This window comes from Adiantum capillus-veneris, chromosome 16 (assembly GCF_014529385.1).
Source record: "Adiantum capillus-veneris isolate H3 chromosome 16, ASM1452938v2, whole genome shotgun sequence".
NCBI classification, from domain to species: domain Eukaryota; kingdom Viridiplantae; phylum Streptophyta; class Polypodiopsida; order Polypodiales; family Pteridaceae; genus Adiantum; species Adiantum capillus-veneris.
Genome location: NC_140946.1, coordinates 8,301,815 through 8,329,004, shown reverse-complemented (window position 1 = coordinate 8,329,004; position 27,190 = coordinate 8,301,815).

The following is a 27,190-nucleotide window of genomic DNA, read 5'->3' as shown; positions in this document are numbered from 1 at the left end:
AGGCAAAGAATAGGTACTTTTTTGTGTTCTTAGAGCTGGTTTTTGGTGGCCTTCCATTGTACAAGATGTGCTCTATTGGTGCAAGACGTGCCATGAGTGTCAAACCATGGGTGAAAGACGACTCTTAGGCGAGTCACAAGGGGCTATCATAGCTCAAGATGCATTTAAGAAGTGGGGTTTGTATGCTATTCATCTATTGCCCAAGTAGGCAAGCGGTAAGAAGTACATAGTAGTGCCCATTGATTATCTGACCAGGTGGGTTGAAGCCAAAGCTGTAAAAGAGGTAAATTCTCACACTATTCCTCAATTTTTTATATTGCATATGTTGCCATTTTGGAGTGCCTTGGGTGCTCATTTTTTATCATGGTCAAGGATTTCGGAGCAAGTTAATGAGTGCACTAGTGGAGAAGTTGGGTATTCAACATAGGTTTTCTTCTCCTTATCATCCACAATGCAATGGTTTGGGCGAGAGTGAAAATGGGAAAATTATCACCAAGTATATGTACAAGCAGATCAAAGAGTGGAAAGCTAATCTTGATAAGTGTTTGTGGGCATACAGGACTTCTTACGAAGTAGCTACCAACTTTACCCCTTATGAGTTGGTCTATGGCAAAGAGGTAGTGTTGTCAGTGCATGTTCAGTTAGGTGCATTGGAAGGTAACAAAGACAAGTGAGTTCTCTAAGTGCAATATTTTTAGCTCAATCAAAGCAAGGTTGGAAGCCAAACCTAACCTTGAATAAAGAGCTCTACTCTTGAGGGAGAGAGAAGTTCACATGGCACAAAAAAAGATTTGAAGAAGCCTATATGATGCATGGTGCACATTTCCAAAAACTCAACTATATAAATATGTATGCATAATTCATGATAAGATGGATCAAAAGAAGACAACAATTTTCAGACTAAGTTGGAAAGGGGGAATGCAAGCACACCCAAAAACACTAACGAATTGCCTCCCTTGTAGCCTAGGATGATCACAACACCTCAATCCACTCAAAATCTCACAAAGAATGACACAACCTACACCACACAATCTCTATACCACCAAATTGACAAGCATGCCCACACCTTGGAGAACCCTGAACTACACAACACCCACATAGCTTCAATCACACACACCTACATCATACAACACCTCTCTCTCACTCACTATTTGCACCACCACACAAACAAAATGGTCCAGGGGGCAACCCACACATACCGACACCAACAACCAAAGGAAAAAAATAGAGAGCAGAAGGGGGATGGGGGGATTGATAGCAAATAGGGGATTATACACTTGATTCATCCAAAAGATGGGTTGCAATGCTCCTCGGAGCACTCTCTTGCCTTTTGAAACCAGTTCTCCTTCCTCAAAAATTCCTCTTGGCACTCCTCGTTGGTCTTATTTGCAAAAAAATCTCCTCTTTGGCTCTGCACAGACTTCTTTCTTGCTGCACAAAAAAAGGCCCCTGCACTACAAAAAGCGTGCCCCTTATAGGGCGAGTTGCTTTTTTATCACTTCTATTCTTGTCAAACACCTATCGGCTACTTGTTTGCATGCAAACCCTCACTTTATTCTTGGCTTATGGCTTAACTTGCACACCAAGCCACGTGGGAGCGCTCTCTATATAACGTAGTGGAGACAGCGCCACTGGCCCCAAATCCCTTGTAGCAAGCCCTCGTATTAAAGGGGGAGGGCCTCGAGGGCCCCCAATGTGTGAACCTCCCCCTTAGGGGCTCAAGGTCAGCAATTGACAATCATCGCCATCTGGCATGACGCAAACGTCAATGTGCCACCATGCCATTCAGAGTGCCCACCAATCGTCCTGGTGCCACCCACTAGTGCCTAATCGCCATAGCTCACCGAGAGGGAGCACCCTCTCTCTCCACTTGCTTGTCCAAATGAGGGTTATAACCCAGCATATATACTCCCCCACTCTCCCATGTAGTTTGGCATATGGGTTTCATGCCCGCCCACGTGGCATCACCTGAAGACCCTCCTCCGTCAACTGTATCCGACTTTGACCTGGAATCTATTGACAATCGTGGCACTGATTGAAAATCCGTCAACTCTCATGTTGGGATCGGAGAGCACACACACAGAGAGCCAACACGAAGAAGGAGATAGACACAGTGTATGGCGGGGCGGTACTCACACTACAATGTGTAGTTATGAGTATAGTTATGATGAATGAGTAAATGAATGGCTGTACATGGGCGGCTGAACAACGGGCAGCCGGGCACACGAGCCTTTAACCCAACAATCTCCCACTTAAAGGCAGTGTGCCTTTAAAGTGGCCAAAGTACAGCAAAAGAAGTCAAGCCATACCCATCAGCGATCTACATTGTGCAAACCGCTGTGAGGGTAACGACTTCGTGAGTAGATCAGCAGGGTTATCGTCAGTGTGTACCTTGACAAGCTCTATGCACTTGTCCTCTAGCACCTCTCGTATGAAGTGATACCTCACCTCAATGTGCTTTGTCTTCGCATGGAAGACAGGATTCCGTGCCAACGCTATGGCACTCTGGCTATCACAATGTAGAATCGGAGCATCAGCAGCCATACCAAGATCTCCCACTAGTCGTGAGAGCCATACGGCCTCCTTGGCAGCCTCAGTGGCAGCCATATATTCAGCCTCTATAGTGCTCAAAGCAATGCATGGCTGTAAACGTGATGCCCACGAAACCGGTCCACCTGCAACTGTGAACACATAGCCGCTAGTAGACTTCCTCGAGTCCACTGACCCTGCATAGTCTGAATCTGTATATCCGCAAACAGACATATCCTTCTCACCATAACATAGGGACAACTCTGAAGTCCCTCTCAAGTATCTGAGAATACCTCTCACTGCATCCCAATGACGCTTGCCCGGGTTAGACATGTACCTGCTAACCACACCAACTGCATGAGCAAGATCTGGACGCGTAGCCACCATGGCATACATCAAGGAACCAACAGCTGACGCATAGGGAATATGAGACATCTCTGTAGTCTCCAAATCTGTCTGAGGGCAGTCATCATGGCTGAGTTTTACATATGGAGACAACGGGGTACTAATGGCCTTCCCCCCTTTCATATGAAAACGCTCAAGCACCCTGTCAATGTACTCTTTCTGACTAAGAAAGAGCATCTTGCGAGAACGATCACGAGTGATCCGCATACCCAAAATATGACTGGCATCCCCAAGATCCTTCATGGAAAAGGTCTCATGTAGCCTATGTTTCAAGGCATCCACATCAGAAATACACTTCCCTGCAATCAGCATGTCATCCACATACAAAACCAAAACAATAAGACTACCATCTGCAGCCTTGCGAGTATAGAGGCATGGGTCCTCATAACTGCGTACATAACCCAATGAACTCATGAATGCATCAAACTTACGATACCATTCACGAGATGATTGCTTCAGCCCATACAAGGTCTTAAGAAGCCGGCATACCATCTTCTTTGAGCCATGAATAACAAACCCACTTGGTTGCTCCATGTACAAATCCTCGTGCAAGTCCGGATGTAAGAAAGCTGTCTTTACATCCATTTGCTTCAACTCCATGTCTTCCGTAGCTACCAAGGCAAACAACATACGCAAAGTAGACATCTTCACCACTGGGGAGAAGATCTCGTCAAAATCAATGCCCTTCTGTTGCTTGAATCCTTTAGCCACAAGCCTTGCTTTGTACCTAGGCTTTGCATCCATTGAACACAATTTTATCTTGTAAACCCACTTGCATGGTATTGCCTTCTTACCCTTTGGCAAAGGAGTAAGCTCCCACGTTTCATTTTGGATCAACGAATCCATCTCTGACTGCATAGCCTGCTCCCACTTGAGCTTGTCAACACTAGACATGGCCTCATCATAACATGATGGCTCCCCGCAATCAGTCAACAATACATAATCCATAGAAGGCACAAAACGTTGAGGCTGTCTTGCACGCCGCTCTGAACGCCTCAAAGACTGTGCAGAAGGTGCATCTGGCTGTCCCACATCTACATGATCTCCCAACAAGGGCTGATCTGGCTGTCCCACATCTACATGATCTCCCAACAAGGGCTGATCTCCCACTTGAGGGTCAATGGGCTGCCCACGAGCAGCCATGGGACCATCATACTGATGACCATCCTCCTCAAATATCACACGCCGAACCTCAACCGTTCGCGGTGATGCTCTATACATAGAGTCCTCATGAAAAACAACATCATGGCTGCGCACAATCTTCCTGTCAATAGGATCCCACAATCGATAACCCATCTCACCAGAGCTACCATAACCCAAGAAGATACATCTCTTGCTCTTTGGATCCAATTTGCTGCATTTTGCCTTAGGTACATGTACATAAGCTTCACAGCCAAAAACACGAAGGTGACCATACGAAGGTGGCAAACCTGTCCATACCTCTTCAGGCACTTTGAAGCCCAAAGGAACACTAGGTGAACGATTTATCAAATGCACAGAAGTGGCAACAGCTTCAGCCCAAAATCCATTTGACAAACCAGCCATAGAAAGCATACTACGGACTTTTTCCTGTATAGTCCTGTTCATGCGCTCTGCCACACCATTTTGAGGAAGTGTATAGGGAGCACTAAGCTCGCGCCGTATACCCTTCTCAACACATAATGTTGTAAAAGCATGAGACATAAATTCACCCCCATTGTCCGTACGTAAGCACTTCAACTTACAACCTGATTGGTTCTCAACAAGAGCCAACCATTGCTTAAATATATCAAACACCATATCCTTCTTACGAATGGGGTATGCCCATACCTTCCTGCTAGCATCATCAATGAACGTAACAAAGTACATAGCACCTCCAAGAGAAGCATTGGGCATCGGCCCACATACATCACTATGCACCAAAGCTAGCTTTTCCAAAGATCTGTGTGGAACACTTTTCTTATGAGAAGACCGAGCATGTCGACCATAAAGGCAATGCTCACAAAACTCAAAACCACCAAAATCTGAAATGGGAATGTAATCCGCACGTGCCAACAACTTCAAACCTTTCAGTGACATATGCCCCAAACGCTGATGCCATAAAGAAGCAGGAGGTTGCTCAGTGATCCCCACAATGTGATCAGCCACACTAGCTACACAAAGGGAATACAACGTATTCCTCTTAGCACCTTTAACCAAAACAAGGCTGCCCTTAGTGATCTTCCAACCTCCATCACCAAAAGATACATTGAAACCAAGTGAATCCAACTGACCCACACTAATCAAGCTTTTTGCAAGAGCCAGCACATGACGCACACGCTGCAAGACAAACGTAGTAGAGTTTGGCATAGCCAAATGAATATCCCCAATGCCATGAATTTGCATAGAACGCCCATCGGCAATCCTGACAGTACCTGTGCTCGAAGCATCATAGTCATGAAACCACGACCTATGAGGCGTAACGTGAAAAGAAGCACCACCGTCAATGACCCAATCCATAGGCATACTACGCTCATGAGTGAGAAGAAAAGCGTCATCAAAATAGGATGCAAGCAACACATCACCAAGCTCTTCACTAGTAGCACTAGTCGGAGCACATACATGGTCATCTTGAGAGCTACACTCTCCCTGTGTTGCATTTAACTCCTCAATCTTGACATTGGACTTAGGCTTGTCCTTAGCATCATAGTCTTTCTTCTTACCATTTCCATTTTCCCTTTTCCACTTGTAGCAATCCTTTTTGAAATGGCCTTTTTTACCACAATGAAAACATTCCACATCCTTTTTACTTGTGCCTGCACTGGACTTGCTTCTAGATTTACCCCTGTTGGACTTATACTTGTCCATAGTCCTGCCTCTGACAACCATTGCACTAGAAGACTTACTACCTGCATTATTCTTTCGATTAATCTCTTTCGTGAGAAGACTAGACTCCACATTAGTACTTGTCAACTCATTCGCAGGAACCGAGTTACTTATGGCTGTCCTAAATGTGTCCCATGACTCAGGCAACGTGATAAGTAAAAACATAGCTTTTACATTTTCCTCAAACGTAATTTCCTGCGTAGCAAGTTGGCTGAAAATTGTATTGAACTCATTCAAATGCGCATTCATGGAAGCACCTTCCTCCATTCGCAAATCAATAAGCTTTTTAATCCAATACACCATAGAAGCAGCTGAATGCTTATTATACATATCGCAAATCCGCTACCATAGCTCATAAGCTCCACCCTGTGCATCTTTCACATTGTAATAAACAGACTTTGAAAGGGAAAGCCTAATGGTAGACCTGCACATCTCATCCAACTCCTCCCAATCATCCCTCTCCATGTTCTCTGGCTTAACTCCCTGCAACTTTAGAGGTCGAATCTGTTTCTTCTGCACCAAGACATCCCAAATCTGATCTTTCCAATATGAGAAATTAGCACCATCCAATTTCTCAATATTGAAAACTGTGTCCTCTTTAGTGCCCATTACAATAAGAATGCAACAATGAGAAACCTGTAACCAACCAACAAACTGCCACAACAAAGTAGTGTTGAAAATATGACAACACCTGCTGCTCAATCAAAGAGCAAACGCATAGAGTATAAATCAGCCCATAATATGGTCAAAAAACGTACGTAGAAATTCACAAACAAATGCATAAACCCGTGACACCTGTAACTCAACCGGCTTAGGCAAACCGTGCCACAAAATGGATCAACAATGAGCTGTCATAGAGGCATAAACATACTCCATGTCTGAATAACCACAATAGAGACATAAGCTGACCAAGCTTACACAAATCCGTGAGCATAAATGGATCCAAGTGAGCATATAACCAATGCACAAGCTCAACGAAGTCCAATCTCTATTGTCAACCAAGTACCTGTCCGTACTCAAACCGCAACACTGCAAGCAAGAGCAAACCCCCTCTATGTATAAGTGAACCAAATCTCCACAATATCATGCATAAAGAGTGTCTGTCAAACTACCATATCCACATCCATCAACATACATAGATGATGTAAACCTGTAGCTCAAGAACACGCATAAACAGACTGCCCAGAAGAGTAGAATCTCCCACTCAAACCACAACCATATGCATGGCTGTCCCACAGTCAAAATACATGTTTTGTAACCACAGAAGAAACCTGTATCCAAAGCTCCCTGTAACCTGTAACCTGTACCCGTACTTGTACCTGTACCTGTACCTGTAGTCGAAGAAGACAATGTCGCCAAACTCCCACTCTATCTGTGTGTATGAGGCCACTCCAAGAAGAGGCTACACACTCTCAAATGAGCTGTGGGCTCACGTAAGTGGAAGACACTACAACAATGGCACCTGTAATGGCTATGGAAGCTCTGGTAGCAGAAAACTACCAAAGAGAGATGAAAAACGTAGCTCCTAGTCTGTAGCTCGGATGGGATTTCTAATGGCACGAATGGCTCCGAAAGGGGGGTTAAACTCCAGGACGCTTGATGAAAATACTCGCAGAGTGCTGAACCTTCCAATGCCAAGCTCAGAAAAACCTTCTGCTCTTTGGAAATGCGCGCGTGCGCGAAACCGAAAAACGGCAATGAAACAGCAGCAAGTTTCAACACACTCAACAATGATGATGAAGCTCTCAATGCTCTCACTACCACGCTCTGATACCACTTGTTGGGATCGGAGAGCACACGCACAGAGAGCCAACACGAAGAAGGAGATAGACACAGTGTATGGCGGGGCGGTACTCACACTACAATGTGTAGTTATGAGTATAGTTATTATGAATGAGTAAATGAATGGTTGTACATGGGCGGCTGAACAACGGGCAGCCGGGCACACGAGCCTTTAACCCAACATCTCATGACTCCAGACATCACATACTATCCTCAAGAACCTTGGTGAGCCCCAAAAAATTTCAAATGGCGGTCAAACTGGCACATAATTGGCCCCTAGAGGAATTTTGAAGGAAGGAGAGCTGGTTTCAAAAGGCAACAGAGTGCTCCGAGGAGCATTGTAACCCATATTTTGGATGAATAAAGTGCATAATCCCCTATTTGCTATCAATCCCCCCATCCCCCTTCTGCTCTCTATTTTTTTCCTTTGGTTGTTGGTGTCGGTATGTGTGGGTTGCCCCCTGGACCATTTTGTTTGTGTGGTGGTGCAAATAGTGAGTGAGAGAGAGGTGTTGTATGATGTAGGTGTGTGCGATTGAAGCTCTGTGGGTGTTGTGTAGTTCAGGGTTCTCCAAGGTGTGGGCATGCTTGTCAATTTGGTGGTATAGAGATTGTGTGGTGTAGGTTGTGTCATTCTTTGTGAGATTTTGAGTGGATTGGGGTGTTGTGATCATCCTAGGCTACAAGGGAGGCAATTCGTTAGTGTTTTTGGGTGTGCTTGCATTCCCCCTTTCCAACATAGTCTGGAAATTGTTGTCTTCTTTTGATCCATCTTATCATGAATTATGCATACATATTTATATAGTTGAGTTTTTGGAAATGTGCACCATGCATAATATAGGCTTCTTCAACTCCTTTTTCGTGTCATGTGAACTTCTCTCTCCCTCAAGAGTAGAGCTCTTTCTTCAAGGCCCCTTCAAGGTTAGGTTTGGCTTCCAACCTTGCTTTGATTGAGCTACAAATATTGCACTTAGAGAACTCACTTGTCTTTGTTAAGGTGACATGTGGGTACTCGTTGTTCCAGACACTACCAAGAGAAGATTGGGAAAGATTCTTCTCATACCCCATTTGTTCAAGTGTCATGTTGATTTCACTTAAAATATCCAGTTGTTTGTATGTTGATGGAATTACCAATTGAGTCTCCCTTGACCCATCCAACATTGTTCAACTTCTATGTGGCATCTTCTTAGAGTTGTTATCCACAAATTCATTGAGCAATGCTCTTGCTAAACTAGTATGTTGAAGCCCTCTTCAATGTACATGTGCTTCCATGCACATAATGATGCACACCATTCTCAAAGTCTTTCGGATTCCATGTATTTCATACCATGCCCTACAACAAACAATAGTCCCATTTATCTTAAATTGGTATTATACCTTCTCATCTTTATGATAGCATATTGAGAGAACATCATAAACATAAACTTTCATGCCTTTTGAGATTCTCACCAAAATTCTTTCCGTAACCGCAACACCATATCACAATCTGCATACTGAAAAAAAAATTGTGCATAGTAATCAATACATGAAATCCTTTGAGCTGATTCAATTAATAGATACAACCTAGAAGGTGGTGTTGCTCTCTCCTTTCACATCCTATTGATAAAAGTGTACCGTCTCTTCCTTGAGTACTGCATTACATTACCCTCATGATTTTTTGGAGCATTGTTTTCATCGGACACATCTTCACATCTATGCATTCCATCAATGCGAACAAATCATTGGAATGGGCTCCCATCCAACATTGTTGTTTGTTTGATAGGCCATTTCATCAACGTAATGCTACCCACTTCAACCAAATTTTCATTGCTTGCATTTTCTCTTTGAATGGCCACACCCACACAATCAAGACGAAGTTCCTGGAAATTGACATAATCGTGCAAAAATACATATAAAATGGCTCCCTCATTGACAATGTGCATCATTGTCTTATCCTTTAAAAGGACCCTCTGCTTTCTCCAAGATTCTTGAATTGATGTTTCAAACTCTGGGCTTGTTATTGGTATTGCATCAATAGCTTGTATCCACATGATCTTTTTCATCACCACTATTGTAGCTTTGCATCAATCCAAGTAATTTTTCATTCACTATGGTAGATAGCATCAAAACCTTTGCCCATAGAATGGCACTCCAGAGTGTGCCTTGGAGGGATGCAGTATCTATTGTAGGAAAAGGCAGGACCATATCCTTCAAGCATTCCTCCACTAGTATGGATACATTTCCTTGGACTATCTTTATACCAACACAAGTGGAATCTTCATCGGTTCTACACACACAACCAACACCAACAATTTTATTGTCGAATATCATGTGCACTTCCTCCCTAAATTGAAAGTCCATCTTGCAAATGACAAAGACGATATTGTTAAATTCAAAATCATAGAAAAATCATAACAAAAATACTAATGAAAGGAGGTTAAAAAGTTGAAGCTCAAAACCACAATACACATATTACAGTATAGTACATGTTGGACGAATGGTGGAGCTTGAGACCAAATAATCCATGATATTTTAGGTTGGACTATGCGTATATGCTATGGGAGTCAGAAGCTAAGTGTAAAGGGTTTTACAGTGTCAGATTATGCAGGTGACTTAGACAACCGAAGGTCTACATCAGGGTATGTCTTTACATTGGCTGGTGGAGCAGTATCATGGCGTTCTAGATTACAAGATTGTGTTACTCAGTCTACTACAGAGGCTGAATATGTTGCAGCATCAGAGGCATGCAAAGAATCAATTTGGCTTAATCGACTAGTAACAGATTTGGGAATCAAAGAAGAGATGCCTGTGTTATATTGTGATAGTCAAAGTGCTATACAATTGGCTCGCAATCCAATTTATCACTCAAAGACAAAGCATGTGGATGTGAAGTATCATTTCATCAGGGAAATGCTCGAGGATAAGCAACTTCAGCTTGTCAAAGTTCACACCACAGAAAATCCTGCTGATCTACTTACAAAAGGACTTCCCTCAGAGAGCTTTGCGCATTTTCGCAAGCAGTTAGGTGTAGGGTAGTACATCACTTCTCTACATCTCTTGTATATTAGCTTGTATAGTAGCTTCTCTCACACTTAAAGTACCACATTGGACTTTAAGTGGGAGGTTGTTGGGGTATAAAGCCCAATGTGGTCGCCCAGGTAAGTGGGCGGACCGCCAGGTATGTACACATATTCTTTTGTAAAAACCTAATAAGAACTCACTATGCTCTACACATTACAGTAGAGCGAGTTCACCATATCGTCGTGCTCTTCTTCTCGCACTCTCTCTCGCGTCGCACTTCCGCTCGTACTCCTTCATGCAATGTGTCTATCTCTATTTCTATGCTTCAATGGAGAATAACTTGGACAAGTGGTGGACCTTATGGTCCTTTACAATTTACTAGAGTTTAGCTTGGACAAGTGGTGGACCTTGTGATTCTCTATGCTTCAATGGAGCATAGCTTGGACAAGTGGTGGACCTTATGGCTCTCTATGCTTCAATAGAGAATAGATTGGACAAGTGGTGGACCGTATGTCTCATGTGCTTCAATAGAGTATAGATTGGACAAGTGGTGGACCTTGTGGTCATTTATGATTCAATGGAGCTTAGCATGGACAAGGGGTCGATGTAGAGCGTAGACTATGGATCTTGTGGCTCTCTATACTTCAATAATTTAGTATAGCTTTAACAAATGCTGGACCTTGTAGATTTATATACTTTAATGGAGCTTAGGCTGAACAAGGGGTGGATCTTTCATCAGTTATCCATGCACAAATTAAACTTTGGACCATGTGGCATGGACTATACCTTATGGCTCTCTATCCTTCAATAGAGAATACATTGGACAAGTGGTGGACCGTATGTCTCATGTGCTTCAATAGAGTATAGATTGGACAAGTGGTGGACCTTGTGGTCATTTATGATTCAATGGAGCTTAGCATGGACAAGGGGTCGATGTTGCAAGAAGTCTCCATGTAGAGCGTAGACTATGGATCTTGTGGCTCTCTATACTTCAATAATTTAGTATAGCTTTAACAAATGCTGGACCTTGTAGATTTATATACTTTAATGGAGCTTAGGCTGAACAAGGGGTGGATCTTTCATCAGTTATCCATGCACAAATTAAACTTTGGACCATGTGGCATGGACTGTAGATTTATATACTTTAATGGAGCTTAGGCTGAACAAGGGGTGGATCTTTCATTAGTTATCCATGCACAAATTAAACTTTGGACCATGTGGCATGGACTATAGCTTGGACACATGGTGGAACTTGAGAGCAATGAGTCCACGATACTAGAGAAGACATATTGGAGATAGAATTGCCTGCTTGTGTCCATGCAGTGTGTCTACCTTTGTTTCATTGTAGCATACCTTGGGCAATTGGTATAACTTTCATCAATTCTCCATTCCTAGCTTGGACAAATGGTGGACCTTGCATCTTTCTATGTTTCATTGAAGAATAGCCTAGGAACTTGCTTATCTCTAGGCTTCAATGGAATTGAGATTGGGATTGTGGAGGATATTGTGCATCTTGAAACCTAATGCTTGGTATGCTTCATTGATCCCAGGTTCTCTAGACAAGAATCATTGGAATGGAGGTTGGACAAGTGGTGGACCTTGTATTCACTCCCAACAGCTAGGTTGGACAAGTAGTGGACATTACTTCTCTCAAAGAGGCAAGCAAGTAGTGGATATTAAAAAAAGTATGGAACTTAATTGGAAAATACTCATATTGCACACGAAGTACAAGTTGGGATCTTGAGCAGTATTTCCATGCTATAAATATACTTGTGTCGAAATGTAGCAGCTTCGTGGTGGACATAGTAGCACCCATCCTACAACTTATCAAAGGTTGTGGTGTTTGAAAGAGATATTTGCCCAATCTTGACCTGACTCGGTATATATGTGGCTTGGGGGCTCTTTGTGTATCACTTATAGAGTTTGACATCTGGAGTTATTTGTTTCGCCATCCTTTTTTCATATACATGTCTCTCTTGTCCTTGTCTTCTTCCTCTCTCCTTTCATTGCACATTTCGACATGCTATCAGGGCTTCAAGCGCTTCTTGCAGAGATCATTGTTGCCCACTCTGCCCTTGACTCGAGCACCCTCTCCTAGTCTAGATTGCTCAGCCTTTTGCTATCGCCAACGTTAGAAAGAAAAACCTTACGTGATGTTAATGTTAAATTTTTGTTCATCTCGTAAGATTTTGCCATAGAGTGTTATGTCTTTTTAATATATTGGGATTACCATTATTTTTTAACGCTAGCTTCTTTAGTGTCTATCCAATGGATAATGATATGCATCCTCTTTGGGTGATGACTTCCTTTAGGCCAATGATTTTGATTTGCTAACTCTACTAGCTTGGCTTCTACGGGTCTTCTCTCTCCTCCCCTTTTGACATTGCTCTTGGCCTCAGCTTTGGGGAGTGTTTTCTTTCTGGATGGATGTGTGTGTGCCCTTGACATCACCTTCATCCAATTCCTTTCAAGTTTTCATATTTCACGGCCTTTTCTCCTCTTGTTCCATCCCTTTATGCCAACTCTTGGTTGGGATTGATGCTACCACCCGCTTTGATTGTTCTATCAGACCCCTCTTCAACTATGTTTTCGTGTGGCGATTGAGAGTTATTGCATTTCTATAACATCTTGATGCCTTTTGTGGGTTTTTAGTCACTTCTCCCCTTTTCTATTGGCTTTGATGCTTCTTTGGCATGATTTTCACGTCTCCTTCATCGCTTGCGTCGCAATAGACAAGAGACACAAGATTTTTGGACTTTGATTTTGGCATAATGGATGATTTTCCTCGGTGTTGATATTTTCTTGCAAGAAATGGGGTTGCTACATGCATTCATCTTGTGGACGTGGCTTGGTGTTAATACCATCGCTATTTCTCCATCTATGATTCTTAATTCCTCTTCCTTGGCTGTTATCTTTCCACTTTTCTGTGTGATGGACGCGTGCTTTCACTCAGCACATCAAATGCCTCTTTTGTACTTGCTCCTCTTGATGTGATTATCCTTTGGTATGTATATGCTTGCTTGGTATTGTCTTACTTATTGATTCTTGGTGGTTTCCTAGCTTTGCCTCTCTTTGGTGGAGCTTCTACCTTGCTTCTCCTTGGGTATGGCTTCTATCGCTACAATTTGGATGAACCTTAAAACTTTGATCCAGTGAAGACCTCATGGATGATTTCTACTTTGGTGATGGCTTCTCTATCCATCTTGGCGATAGCCTCTCCCTTTGTACTGGCTGATTATGTCAAGACGGTCCACTACGAGGCGCTATGGATTCTACTTCAATAGTCATTCTTCCCAATGCATCCTGTCAGTTGTTTCTTACTGTGTGGCATTCTAGTTTTGTTCTAGGGGGAGGCTGTAGTCTACTCCAAGGCTATGGGTTCTACTTCAACAGTCAATCATCCCGATGCACCTTCAACCATTCCATAACTTGTGGCATTCTGGCACCATTCCAAGTGGGGTTATGGTATACTATAAGGCTATGGCTTCTACTTCAACAATCACTCTTCTCGATGCAGCCTTTCAACCATTCCTTACCTCATGGCATTTTGTTATTATTCCAAGGGGGAGCTATCTTATGTACCGTGTCTTTGAATTGCACTTGCAAGATCTCTCATGGATATTTTGTCCTAACGTCGATGGTGGATGTGCCCTCACAGTTGCATATCTTGTTGTTGTGATGATGTTGTATGATGCATAAAACCTAAAAGATAGATGTGGATGTCTCATGTGCATGTATGTATTGTTTTTCACCCCTTCTAGGTCAAACTAGCTTTGTGTAAGAAGGGGTGAGGTGTAGTCATAGTATGTCATTTAAAAATGATTAAATGCTTCCAAAATGGCATTTTGAGATTATGTTTAGCTGCTAGTTGTACTTCTTTGTATGCATAAAAATTTGATATTGAAAGCTATGTGTGATGGCTCACTTGACTGTATCGTATAAAGTCAAAACTCCAAGTGTCAGGGTTGGTTCACCGAGGAATTTTGTTTATGGTTGGAGTTTTCAATGGAAGGAGAGAGAAACGATAGGATTCCATGAATGAGAGAGAGAGAGAGAGAGAGAGAGAGAGAGAGAAGAGAAACGGATGGGCAAAGGTAGGCAATCCCAGTAGCTCTAAATGATTGTGGGCCCCGTAGGCCACATTTACAATGATCTACGACAACAACATGCAAATATCTTTGTCAATACAAAACTCTCATCCAAAAAATTAATAAAATGGCCAAAACAGGTTTGAGACAGGCGAGGAGCTTGTGCAAACCCTAAATGTGCCTAATATCCCTATTTAACAAAGTGTACGGGCGTCGACGAGCTCATCGGTGATGATCCCCCACTAAGATGGAGAAAACCCACCAAGGTAGGAGAAGAGGCAAGATGGGGACCCCCTACAATTAACCAAAAGGAGAAAAATCTACCAAGGTGGTAAGCCGGGCAACAAGTCCAAGTTAAGAAATTGTGGAACATGACTAAGAAAGCTTTCTCAAAGAAGTATAAGCTGCAAAATGATCTACCCTTCCAAGAGAAACACACATTATAAGACAATGTAGTCACGAGAGATCCTAGCTATACACATGGACAAGGCTATATCATTAATAATAGAGCAATAACAAAGACACACGTGTCTATAAACACACTCTCTCTATTTCAATAAGTAAAGAGAATATTAGTGTTCAACTTCATGAGTACTTTGTTATAGAAGTTTTCTCATTAGCATCCATGTTGCTCTTAACCTCATTTCAAAGGTCTGCATAGAGCCAAAAGCCAACATTAGAGGTACTGACAAAGTGTTAGCAGATTCCATCATCGACCTTGCCTATAAGATTAGAGAGAAGCTGGAAACATTGTGCCAAAAGCCTCAATTAACAAGTAAGAAAATACTGGCGTTGAGCCTCATGAGTGCTTTGTTAGAAGTTTGCTCATGAGCATTCGTGTTGTTCTTACCCCTAAAGCAAGATTATCGACAAGGAGAACAAAAAAGCAAGTAATTAAATAGAAAAAAATGAATACGATAGTCCACACATTGGTAGGTCATAGAAGAGCTGATGATGAAATTAATTGAACTATGCGAGAATTGAGTTGCCATGCTTGCACTCTTACAAGGAAAACAAGCTCTTGATGCAACAACTAATCAGACTGTCTTCACTTGGCTGTTGCTGATGCAACTGCTTTTCTTCCCCCTCGTTTTGAAGGGTACTATGCATGATGTAGCTATTGGTCATATACTCTTAAGGGCTGATTTCTATGAGTTTATGACTGAACCTTGATTAGCAAGAAAGAGTGTGTAGAAGGCGAAGACAGTCCCAGCGGGCGGGAACTATCTCTTGGAAAGCTGAACAATGGATCAGTCACACATCAGTAATTACCATGGCAGTAACTATAGTAACTTCTAGAAGGCTACAAATAGGACCCATTACATTGTAATTGGGCTTCTTACTTCTTAGTTCTCTCGGCTTTAGCTTTAGAGTATTCTGAGCTACAATCTCTTCGCCTTTAACTTCACCTTGTAATCATTATTGTTGTAATCATTTAAGCTTCAATCCATTATACCTTGTACTGGTTGTTCCTGAACTATGAATTTGAAACTACAAACACTTTTCCAGTTGTCCAGTCTGTTTCTCAATTTAGTATACTATTTCAGTTCAGATAACTCTTACAGTCCAGTCTCTGTTCTCTATTCCAGTTTCACTGACTGAACTGATGACTTACTAGTAGCTCTAAATTCTAACACTAGAATCAGCTATCCGAAGACATCAGCTCCAATTCCATTTTGGCGATCACGGTGGTTAGAGTTGTTGCTCGTTGACCAAAAAACTCTTCTCCTAGTTAGAAGTTCACGCTGAAGGATGGTGCCCAAAACCAGTCGTGGTCAAAAACCATCACACCGCATTGACCCTGTTCATGAGGAATCAGAACAAGACTCTGATCCTAGGAAGGACCCGATGATTGAGACTGAGGCTCAAGAGGAGCACAATCATGCTGATGAGGCCAAGGACTCTCAGCACTCCAGTCAGTCCAGAAGGAGAAGGGCTGAGAGGGAAGAACGCAAGGCCGAGAGTTCTCAAACCACACATAGGGATGTTGGGGCCAAAGGCAGCAAGGGTAGTCGTCACAGTTCCAGTAGAAAAGCCAGAGAAGAGACAAAAACTGAGACTGACGAAGAAATTGATTGGGATGTTGATACAGACCATTACAAGAAGTCCTCAAGAAGGAGTCAAGTTACGAAGGTCAGAAGACGTAGAGATGATGCTGACCGGCATGATCATACCTCTTCATTGAAAATTTCTTTCCCAGTGTTCAAAGGTGGGAAGAAAGATGATCCAGATGTTCATATCCAAGATTTTGAGCAGGATGCTGAGTTGAAAAATATTGATGAAGATGACTGGGGTGAATACTTTCCTCAGACATTAAAAGATGCAGCAAGGAAATGGTACTACCATTACCCAGCTTGCCAACTCAGATCATAGAATAAATTGCTCAAAGCTTTTAGATTGGAATATTTAGACAACAAAGATGATGAGGACATCCTCTGTGAACTGGATAAGATAAAGCAAGGAAAATTATCAGTCAAAAGTTATGTTGAGAAAATTAAGGAGCTAACCAAGCACCTGTAGGAGCCACCATCAGAAAAGAGGTTGCGAGCATGGTTTTTAAATGGGTTCCGCAGTAAGAAGCTTAGGGAACAGAAGGTGCCCGCACCAACAAAGAAATTCAATGATTTGGTGCAGCGAGCCCTAAAGCTTGAACAACAGGCAAAGAAGGAGAGGAGTCATAAGAAGAGGATGTCGAGTAGTAGTAGTTCTTCCACTGAGAATTCTGATTCCAGTAAGACCTCTAGTAGCTCTGAAAGCAGCTCAGATGAAAAGAGCAAAGACAAGGCCAAGAAGGGGTCTTGGTCTAGAAAGATTGATGAGATGGCCCGGTAGATTGCTAAAATCAGTCAGATGCCTGTTGAAATCAGTCAGACCAGACAACCAGCTAGAAGAATGGAAACCTGGTGTTCAAAGTGTAAATCTAAAGATCATGTTTCCAATGAATGTCAACAGTGTACCTATTGCAAGGCATATGGTCATTTATGGAATAATTGTGGTATTCGCATTCATCATTTCAAGAAGGGAAAAGATTTGTCTGTAGTGGCATTTACCAATGCTGAATGAGTCAGAGTGGAGACAACCAGTATACCCCAAGAAGAGAAATCAGGTACCAGTGGTACTGTTACTAGGCGCGGCAAGTACTAGGGAGGTACTGGCCGGGACCGGTGTCGTGGTAATTTCTAGAACCGAAGTCTGAACTGTTATACTTGTGGCAAGTACGGGCATTTTGCAGCTCAGTGTCCAGAAACACCTACTACTGTGGCTATTGAGGCAAAGGCCCCAGAGCCAGTTCCTGTACGAGCAGTTACACGTAGCAAAGGGGTGGTCATTGAGGAAATTCTAGATGAGCCGACAAAACCAGTCAATCCTAAAAGTAGCAAATGGGCTCAGTAGAGAGAGGTGCGGAAGGCAAAGGGTAAAGAAAAGGTAGTTGATGAATGGCAAGAGCAGAGAGAACTGGCAGCTAGGATCACAGAAGATTTAGCCAAGAAGCTGCCAGAGCAGCCAAAAAGTTCTGATGCTCGTGTCATTCAAAAGATAGCAGCCCATTCTTCTGAGAAAGCACAACCAGATCAGTCAAGGTCTGGGATTCCTAAGACTATGTTGGCTGCAATTCAGGGATTGATGGAGAAATTAGGGAGCGTTAAATCAGATATAACTGCAGCATTAGGAAACAATGAAACAGGCACCAGAACAGAGGAATGGCATTGTGCAGATAGTCTCAATTCTTCAAGTTTTGATAATAAATCTGATAAAGAGAGAGAGAAGAAATTCATGTCAAGATTTGTGATAGAATTCAGAAACTCACAATTGAACTAGATGACATTAGAAAAAATTTGCTCGAAGCAGCGGAATTCATTAGACATCGAAGGAAGGCTGAAGCGGAAGCCAGAGCAGTTGACTTGGCTGCTGTCAGAGATGATGAAGTGCCGGTGATCCAGGTAGACTACAAGGTTAGGAAACAGTGGGAGCCACTATCTGGTGTCATACTAGATGGAGGAGCAGGAGTAAATATCTTGGGGGCACACCTTCAGCAAAGAATGGGTATCAGAAACCTGAAACTAGCACCTTTCAAATTTCGAATGGTGGATCATCGAGTTGTGCAAGCAAGTGGGATGATAGAGAGTATGCAGATAAGGGTGGGCAAAGAAAAGTTCAAGACCAGTTTCCTAGTACTAGATGTGCAAGGCGCATATGGGATGCTACTGGGGCACCCATGGTTGCGAACAGCACAAGCTATTCACAACTATGCCTATCAGACTCTGACAATACAAGGTGCCATTAGCAAAACTCAAATTCAAACAAACTCCACTAGGAGCTGCGACCAAAAGAGGTTTTCCAGAAGTATAAGGTGAAGAAAATTGAGAGGATGCTAGCGGCAATGAATATTTTTCCACTAGCCGAAATAGATCTCAACGCAGTATTATTAGACAAAGCTCAGTAGCAAAAGAAGCAATTTCCAGATCAGTTCACTGAACTGAACTCTGGGGAACAACCAATTCAACTAACTGGAAGGCCGGAAGAACCAGTTGATTTCAGTACACTAGCAGCTTTTGAACAAGCACACTCTGGAGAAGTTACTGAAAACCAAAATAGCAATTCAATGCTCAGAGGACCGTCTTGGGATTATGCTGAGGAGTCAACAAAATGAAAGGGTGGTGAGCCTAACTGGTTGCTTCCAGATGATCAAGAAATAGAGGAATGGAATCGAGGTTCTGAGGAGAATCCTAGATTGATCAAAGTCAACAAACATCTGAATCTAGTAATGAAAGAGAAGGGCCCGACATATGTTCTAGAAGTACAAAGATGTGTTTGCATGGGAACATACTGATCTCAAGGGAGTAGATCCAGAGGTGTGTCAACATCAAATACCATTGAAGCCAGATGCCAGACCAGTGCGGTTGCAAAGATACCGAGTGAATCCAAATTATGCTAAGAAGGTCAATGAAGAGATCAATAACCTTCTGGAGGCTGGGCTCATTACTAAAGTGGCCAGTAGACTGGTTATTTCCTATGTGTTGGTGCCCAAGAAGAATGGAAAGCTTAGAGTCTGTGTGGATTATCGGAAGCTGAATGCTCAGACCATCAAGGATCCCTTTTCATTACCATTTACGGACATGCTACTTGATGAAATTGCAGGTTATGAGATGTATAGCTTTGTGGATGGTTATAGTGGTTATAACAAGTTACAGATTGCTCCTGAAGACCGGACTAAAACTACTTTTATTACTGAGTGGGGAGCATTCATGTATCTAGTTATGCCGTTTGGTCTTTGCAATGCTCCAACAACTTTCCAACAATGTATGATGGAAATATTCAATGAATTTCTCCACCGATTCCTTGCCATATTCATGAATGACTTCACTGTATATTCAGAGAAGGATAAGCATTTACTTTTTTTAGAAATGGTTTTCTAGCGTTGTCAAGAAAAGCGGATCTGTTTAAATCCATTAAATCTATTTTCTGGGTCTGAAAAGGACAACTACTAGGACATGTAGTGTCTAAAAATGGTGTAGAAATGGCCAATGACAAGATTCAGTGTGTCCCATAGGCCAAGGCGTCCTGAAATGCATAGGAGTTAAGTTCTTTCTTGGGATATATCAATTTCTATAGAAGATTTGTGCATCGTTTTGCTTCCCAGGCACTACCTTTGTATGAGCTCACAAAGAAGAACAGCAAGTTCAATTGGACTATTGAATGTGAGGAGAGCTTTCAGAATTTGAAGAATGCTATTATCAGTAAGCCAGTACTTCGACAGCCGAATTGGGATGTCATTTTTCATGTACATGTAGATGCTTCAGGACTGGCGATGGGAGCAATATTAGCTCAACCAAAAGGGAGGTCTGATTATCCAGTGTACTTTGCCAGTCGGAGATTCATCCAGGCTGAACAAGGATATACCACTAGTGAAAGAGAAGCCTTAGGAATGGTTTTCAATGCTACTAAATTTCGACACTATTTGCTGGGAAAGCTGTTTCATTTTATGTGGATCATCATGCATTATTATTCTTGATTAACAAAGTCATTATTCAAGGCAAACTGATAAGATGGATTATGTTCCTGATGGAATTTGAGTTTCGCATTTTTCATAAGCCCGGTAAAACCCATTGTGGTGTTGATTTCCTATCCAGGAATACGGATGGCGACTCTAAGGCATCCTTGAGAGATGAGCCAGTGGATTCAAAACTCTTTCAGATGACAGCTGAAGAAACAACTGATCCAGAGTTGTATGATATATATCAGTTTCTTTTCTAAGGGAGGATTCCCAAAAATTTGGACTCAGAATCAGAAGAAGGCTCTGATTATTAGGAGTCTGAAGTTCACCATCATTGGCGGATCACTCTACAGGCTGGGAGTAGATGGGGTTCTTCGAAGATGTGTGCCTATGGAAGGGAGAATGCAAGTTATTTCAGAGGCACATGTAATGGGGATTCTGGAGGACATCTCTCCACTGATATTACTTACAAGAAGATTTTGGAGGTTGGATTGTGGTGGCAAACTTTAATAGTTGATGTTAGAAGCTTTTGTAAAACATGTGATATATGCCAGAGGATGGGCAAACCCACAGCAACAGATATGACTCCTCTAACTCCAGTCCAGCCACTGGGTGTATTTATGAAATGGGGTCTGGATTTCATGGGTCCATTCAGAAAAATTACTCCAAGGAAGAATAGGTATATATTGAAGGCCACTTGTTATGTCACCAAATGGGTGGAAGTCAAGGCTCTTCTCGACAACACTGCAAAGTCCGCTGTTGTACTCTTATTTGAAAATATTATATGCCGCTATGGATGTCTTGTGGAGATTGTGTGTGATAAAGGAACACACTATATAAATGATACTATGGACATTCTAATGGAAATGCTCTCAGTAAAGCATCAAAAATCAACACCATATTATCCCAGATGCAATGGGCAAGCAGAGAGCAGTAACAAAACTTTCAAGACCATTCTCACTAAGATTGTGCAAAAGGAGCCACACCACTGGGATCTGAAGCTCTAGACTGCTCTCTGGACATATAGGATGTCTTATAAGGTCACCAATGGACTAACACCATTTAGAATGGTGTATGGCACTGAAACTGTCATGCCTATGGAATTTGTAATTCCCAGTCTCAGGATGGCAATAGAGTATGGATTGGATTTTAATCACAATGTTAAACAAAGACTGGAGGAGTTAACACAGCTGGATGAGTCATGACAAAGGGTTATGCTGGAACAGGAAATTGTTCAGCAAAGAAGGAAACACTGACATGATAGACGTATCAAAGTTAGGGAGTTTCAAAAAGGAGATTCGGTTCTGCTCTATCAATCTAAATTGGGTCCTAAGAAACCAAACTTAAAGATAGCTTGGGTTGGTCCATATGAAGTCAATTGGGTGTTTTCCAACGACACAATAAGGTTGAAAGATTTATCTGGGTTATTGCTGCCAGTTGTGTATAATGGGGCCAAAATCAAGCTATATTATTCAGATGACAAAGAGACTTCCAAGGCTAATGATACTGGTATTTTAGGAACTGAAGGCCATGAAAATTTAGAATTAGTTATTTTAAGCCTTTTCAATGTACAACCAGTATCCGAGCCAATCAAAGGGTCAGAAAAGTCTCAGCACGACAAAACCATGTCAGTAGCACAATCAGTAAAGTGTCAGAGCCAGTATCAGTTTTTATGGGAAAAAGGGCCAGTCGGACTGTCTGTGATAATCATTTCAAAGAACATGGAGAGTATTAGCCAATGCATGTATGCCACGTCATTGGCGGTGCACAGAACTCTAGGAACGGTAAGTAGTGGAGCTTTTATCACATGAACGAGTATAACAGTAAGGCGAGTAGGCATTTTTCCTCATAAGTCTCTTGCACGACGTCTGCCTGTTGTTACACATTCGCCATCACTAAGCTCCAAAGACTCTTCACTACAACCACAAACTTCTTCATCACAAGCAACTGTCAATTGCTGCCTATCTTTACCAAATACACCTGGATACGGATTTAAATATTCGGGTAAGTCTTCTTCTTCTTCTACAAAGTCCTCGTCTTCACCTTGTATGGGCAGAAGGAAAATGTCCGAGAAGATGCAGGACATTATAGATGAAACTTTGGCACTTATCACTTTATCAAATCTTCTCTACCACTTATTCCCCATAGTAAGATACATCGGTATGTGTTTACCAAGCAAGCAGAAGCGTTGCTGCGACTGTGGGATTTGCATGTGGTTATGCAAGCCACAAGAATAGAGTTTGACACAACTATCATTAGGCACGTTCTTGATTCCTTCAATGCTGATGAAGGTAGCACTGTAGTGTATGGTAGGAAAGTATCAGCAACTCCAGACGACATTGCTTATGCTTTCAAGATGCCAAATGACCAGAAGCCGACTGTGGCAACTGCAAAACAGATAAGTGCAACTCTGAAGGAAGATGACGCAGCCAAGAAAAAGCGTAAGGCCAGTGCACAAGGGGTTCTAGTAGCAGGTCTGGACGTCCCCGTTGCTTACCGGTTTGTGGTTGAAGCTATGAGTCTGAAAAATAACCCCACATATGTCTCAAAAAAACTGTTTGCTATGTTACTGGCAAAGAGATTAGATGCCACAGCTTCGATCAACCTATGTCAGATTCTGTCTCATAATGTGCTTCATCAGACTGCCAAGTTGAAGTCTCAGACTGTTTTTAAATCCCCGTATGTCTGACAATTTCTTTACTGGGTAACTTCTCATGATGCTCTTGACCAAGTACGGATGGCTTGGAGTCAGAAACCCATCCCAGCGACTAACAATGTTGACTTATCTTCAAATGAAGAAACCCCAGGTACTCAGTTGGCTCTCACTAGTCAGAAGAGAAAGGCCACACATGTGGAAGTTGATAGTTCTAAGAGATCGAAAACTACATTGGCCAAGAGTAGTGCTTTCTTGAAGCAATTAGAAAGTCAGGTCAAAATTGTGTCTACTGAAAAATATCCAGTAGACCCGACTTCAATTGGCCAGGCAGAACAGCCTCCAATATTATTGTTACGACCATCCAGCAAGCGGGGCAGAGTCTAGCAAACACCAGTGCTAGAAAAGACCAGCAAGACAGGATCAATGTTGAGCAATTGGCAGTCCATACTGATAAAGGGAAAGGTCCCACACCTGCTAGTCCAGCAGGTAAAGTTCTTATTCCTTTCAGCGAATTGGCTTTAGTCCTAACCAAAAAGGACAGGTTACAACAACTACAGAGTCACCCTCTCATAGGATGATTAGTTCTACACAAACTTGACTTTACCACATTACCATATATGGCTCCTATCACAGTTTACGAGCCAGTTGCCTCTGACCTAGCGACAATCATGGATGGTTGTTCATTACTTATCTAGCCATCCTGGAATACGATTGTCAATGCCTTGGGACAAATGATGGATGCCTCAGCATCCACTGATGAAGTGAACAAGTTAAAAGCAGAACTGAGGAACAGTGAGCAGCAAGTCGAGAAGTTGAAACAGGATATAGGGGCACAATTCTTGCGGCATAGTGTTCTTGAAAATCAGTTAGCCAGGACAATTCAGACATTAGAAGGTAAGCTGTCAAAGCTTGAGTTTGAGATGAGGCAGTTAAATGAAGAAAAGGCAGAGGCTGAGAGAGCTGCTGACAGATTTGAAACTATGCTGAGGATGAAGCGAGTTGATTTCAACACATTGCTGACTAGCCACACTGCATTGAAAGCCTCTTTAACAGAGAGATACATATATAATAATTTGGTTGATATTCTGAATCCAGAAGGCAATGCCATTTTCAATATGGATCATCTGAAGGCACTCATGGAAACAATGCAGAGTGATTTGCACGATGAGCTTTCTGAATATAACAGTGCTTTGGCAAATCAAGCTATTCTGGACTATATTGATAATCAGAATAACCTCGATGAGGATTATGACAAAGCAAAAGAGAAGGATGAAGAGGGAGGATGAACCAGCAGATAAACATGATGATGATAATGACTCTCCTCCATCTCCGCCTTTAGGATCTGATGCTGGTGGATCAGCTGCCACCACAGGGGGCAGTCACCCCAACAAAGACCAATCAGACCAGCATAAGAATCAGCAGTCGGGAGACCAAGGGGCTGAGGATCAACAACCATGCAACATTGAAGACTCCCCATTACACCAATCACAACACAGTTCAGATGTGAAAGGGAAAGCTAAAGCTATGACTGAGATTTTGAAGGGTGATGAGAAACACTCATTACAGCTTATCACACTGAACAAGAGGCTAAGACATCAGCAAGCTCCTATTACTAGGATGTATCCGGAGGATGATGTTCTTCTTTTGGATGTGGAATGTTTTCAGAGACTACATGTTGGTGCCAGAGAAATGATCCAACATTGGAAATCAGCCGCTTTTTATAATCAGGAGTTGTGCCAATTACCTTAGCATCTTAGCAGAATTCAGCTGCTAGAAAGAGTACATGAATGGGCACTAACTTGTGATGATAAGCTGGTCAATCCACACTGGCAGTAGCAATCTACTACAGACTGTCATTCCCTAGCCATTGAATTAGAGCTCCTGCTTGGGAACATGCCTACATATAAATGTATGAAAGAGGTCAGAAGTCAACTGAAAGAAGTCCTACTGCAAATGCAAATTGCCAGAGGAGTTCTGGACCAGAGGGTACAAGCTATTATTGGAGACCAGACTTCTAGCAGTAAGGGACCGCGAACTCAAATGACAGTAGGGGAACATGCAACTACTCTTCGAAGACTTTTTCAGCTGGTTTGAGTCACCAGGAAGATGATGCAGCATGAGAACCAAACTGGTCTCAACTTTCTGGAGTTTGTACTTGATTCCCCAGTCCTCCTGTATGCATTGCCTGCTAGAGAGACTGAGCTGCCTAGGTTTTTCCCATCATTGTATCCTCAACATCTAGAACCATTGGATCAGCTCACATACTATAACATCACTGATGATCTTCAGGATTGGTATGAGCGAGCCACTGTAGAATGGAAAACCTGGCAAAAACTGATCAATGATGCTCTGCAACTAGATGATGTATTGGAGCTGCAAGGAGAAATGCAGAGAGTCAAATGCAGAGAGTCAAGTTATGTATGGGACAATGGAAGATCCAGCTCACAAGTCTCACTAAGATCACAAATCAGTTGCTTCAACTTACTGTGGAGTCCTCTAAGATTCCTGAAAAGGATTTTACAGCTAAACCAGGTCTGGGGCCACAGTACAGAGAAATGGCTGAGATACTCTTTGAAGCTAGGATTAAAATAAATCAACCTCTCCCAGAAGGATGGATCCACACAGCTTCGCATTGTCATAAATTGGCCAGATACCATCTGACAAAGGGTAGATGCACGCTGTATGATCCCGACACCAAAACATATAATCCTCTCACGCCTTATGAATTGGAGATGTCCACTGCAAGGCGGGATTACCTTGAGCAGGAGGCCATTTATCAACTTATCCAGAAGGACAATGCTGGCACTGGAACTTCTGAAGCACCAGCACAGAAGCAGGGCAAGAGGAAGCGGGTTCAGTGGAAGGATATTGGGTAGTTCCATCTCAGAATCAGAAGGTAGATTTTCCAAGTAAGGCACTGAAATTTCTTTGGCTAGGCATCCTTGGAATTACAATTGTAGGGGTGTCAAGCACTCAACATGCATGAAATATGGCATAAATCTAGCAATACCAAAAGAGCGACTCCAAAGGAGTACTATCATGAGGAACATAGGCCAACTCATGAGGAACATCGACCAACTCAGTAAACAGACAAATGGGTTTAGGGTTTAGGGTTTGGGCCTCAAACAGAAACCCAGATGGGTTCCTCAACACCAATTCAAAATCAGGCGGTGGATTTTTCAAAATTTTTGGAGTTATACCAAAATTCAAGAATGGAGGGAAGGATGTAGAAGGCGAAGACGGTCCCAGCAGGCGGGAATTGTCTCCTGGAAAGCTGAACAGTGAATCAGTCACACATCCCACGGCAGTTGCTACAATAACTTCAAGAAGGCTATAAATAGGACCCATTACATTGTAATCGGGCTTCTTACTTCTTAGCTCTCTGAGCTTTAGCTTTCGAGTATTCTGAGCTACAATCTCTTTGCCTTTAACTTCACCTTGTAATCATTACTGCTGTAATCATTTGAGCTTCAATCCGTTATACCTTGTACTGGTTGTTCCTGAACTATGAATCTGAAACTGCAAACACTTTTCCAGTTGTCTAGTATGTCTCTCATTTTGGTATACTATTTCAGTTCAAATAACTCTTTCAGTCCAATCTCCGTTCTCTATTCCAGTTTCACTAACTGAATTGACGACTTACCATTAGCTCTAAATTCTAACATTGGAATCAGCTATCTGAAGAGATCAACTCCAATTCCAGAGTGCTCGGGGAACCTGGCCACTACCTCGTGTGCAGTGTGGGCGAGGCCTGGAATTTGATAAGCGGGTGCCAGCCGTACCAGGTGCAAAGGACTCTCTCTCTATCTATCTCTCTCTTTCTCTCTCTCTCTCTCTCTCTCTCTCTCTCTCTCTCTCTCTCTCTTTGTGATAAAGTTCACCTCGCCTACA